The following is a 2,500-nucleotide window of genomic DNA, read 5'->3' on the forward strand; positions in this document are numbered from 1 at the left end:
ATATCATAACCTCAACCTTCATATCAAGAAAGGTGAGGTTCTTACCCATTTAAAGTTTGAGAATAGGTTAAAATCGTTTCGACCCTAAGGCCTCTAATCATTCGCTTTACCAGATAAGATTATTTTATATAATTTTTAAATGCACCAGCTATCCTGAGGGAAACTTCGGAGGGAACCAGCTACTAGATGGTTCGATTGGTCTTTCGCCCCTATACTCAATTCTGACAATCGATTTGCACGTCAGAACTGTTTCGGTCTTCCATCAGGGTTTCCCCTGACTTCAACCTGATCAAGTATAGTTCACCATCTTTCGGGTCACAGCATATATGCTCAAGGTACGCTCCAGTTAGAGGTATAAATAATAATAAATTATCATTATACATAACTATATGGAACGCCCCGGGATTGAATTAATTGACTATTTATTAAAAAATAGACTAAAAATTAATCCCATTATATTTAAGTTAAGTTAATTATGCCATTAAGTTTAATATAACTCAATGACTTGCACATATGTTAGACTCCTTGGTCCGTGTTTCAAGACGGGTCCCGAAGGTATCCTGAATCTTTCGCATTGTTAATCATATAAATGCATACAAATAAATATTAATATCATAGATATTAAATTTTTTGTAAAATTCAAAAAATGAATTTTAGCATTATATATAATAAAATCTATCAACACTTTATCAAATCATTAGTATTTATTTTATGTTAATATGCTTAAAAAGCAAATTAATTTAAATAAACTTAATATCACCAATGATCTTTTGATAAATACTTTATTATGTTAATAGATTACAATGTCCTTATATGAAAAAAATGCACATTATTTTTTTAATTATTTAATGATGAATTTTTCATAATGGATATTCAGGTTCATCGGGCTTAACCTCTAAGCAGTTTCACGTACTATTTAACTCTCTATTCAGAGTTCTTTTCAACTTTCCCTCACGGTACTTGTTTACTATCGGTCTCATGGTTATATTTAGTTTTAGATGGAGTTTACCACCCACTTAGTGCTGCACTATCAAGCAACACGACTCTTTGGAAATATCTTTCTAGTAATCATTAACGTTATACGGGCCTGGCACCCTCTATGGGTAAATGGCCTCATTTAAGAAGGACTTAAATCGTTAATTTCTCATACTAGATATTAAGATATTCCATACACTGCATCTCACATTTGACATATAGACAAAGTGACTTAGTGCTGAACTATTTTCTTTTCGCTCGCCGCTACTAAGAAAATCCTTGTTAGTTTCTTTTCCTCCCCTCATTAATATGCTTAAATTCAGGGGGTAATCCCATATGAGTTGAGGTTGTTTTAATATTCTTTTTTTATCTTCTCACAATTTAATAAAAAAATTATATCATCTTTTCATCTCTATTTTTCTTTTCTCCTTTTATATATTGTAAATATATAAAAATAATAATAATGTAAAATGAGGCAATCCTAGAATAAAAAATTTAATTTTTATGCTAGACATTCCTCCTTTTAATTACATATATAAATTATTATTTTATATATATATATAAATAATATGAAAATTTTTTGTAAAGAATACTTAGATTCAATATTTTCATCATTTCATTTTATTTGAGAGGATTTTTTTTTTAAAGAATATATAATAAATAAAATTCATTATATATCTTTATTTTTTTTGCTATTAATATTATGAATTATTTAAAATCCAATAATATACACATTTGCTTAAATTCAATTATTTTTATAAAAGAATAAGCAACTTATTTAGCATAGTCTTACAACCCTCAACCATATGTAGTCCAAGCAGTACTTTAAAATTGAATTTAATGTACATAACAGCATGGACTGCGATATGCGTTCAAAATGTCGATGTTCATGTGTCCTGCAGTTCACACGATGACGCACAGTTTGCTGCGTTCTTCATCGACCCATGAGCCAAGTGATCCACCGCTTAGAGTATTTTTTTATTTATTTTTATTTATAACAAATGTCAATTTTTTTTTGCATATATTAATTGAAAGAGTAAAATTAAATAATATTAATAATATATAAATTGATTTTCTTTCAATAATATATATCAAATATATTTAACTCTAAACATTTTTATTAAGTTGCGAATGTCTTAGTTCAACAATAATACAGTGGTGGTATTTATTATGATTCAATTATTTTGTATTTTTTTAATCATTTTATGTATATATAATAATATAATAAATATATACCACTTTTGTTATTGTGAACAAATTAACTTATCATTCAATCAAATGAATAATAAGTACAACTTTTTATTTTCATGTTTAAAGGTTTTTAAAAGAAAAAAATAAGAAAAAACATTACAAAATGTACCATCATATATTATATTTAATATGATATAATTGATGGATCACAAATTGAATGAAAAAGAATAAAAAGAATTATGGATTCAAAATAATTATATAAATTTTTTTTTTTTTCTTTTTTTTTTTTTTTTTTTTTTTTCTTTTTGTTCGTTTGTTTGCTTGTCTGTTTGTT

General features: G+C 26.4%; 1 non-coding gene and 1 pseudogene across 1 annotated transcript in view; both read right to left on the reverse strand.

The window, feature by feature from the left end:
• The window catches only part of LOC129252599 (large subunit ribosomal RNA), a 3,986-nt gene extending 2,661 nt beyond the window's left edge, over positions 1–1,325 (reverse strand). The window contains exon 1 of the ribosomal RNA XR_008583534.1: positions 1–1,325. This exon is cut by the window's left edge and continues 2,661 nt beyond it. This is a non-coding gene — a ribosomal RNA (large subunit ribosomal RNA).
• Positions 1,326–1,767: 442 nt separating this feature from the next.
• LOC129252603 (5.8S ribosomal RNA) lies at positions 1,768–1,948 on the reverse strand (annotated as a pseudogene).
• Between the last annotated feature and the right edge of the window lie 552 nt (positions 1,949–2,500).

Source organism: Anastrepha obliqua, unplaced genomic scaffold (genome assembly GCF_027943255.1).
Source record: "Anastrepha obliqua isolate idAnaObli1 unplaced genomic scaffold, idAnaObli1_1.0 ptg000280l, whole genome shotgun sequence".
In the NCBI taxonomy this organism is placed as follows: domain Eukaryota; kingdom Metazoa; phylum Arthropoda; class Insecta; order Diptera; family Tephritidae; genus Anastrepha; species Anastrepha obliqua.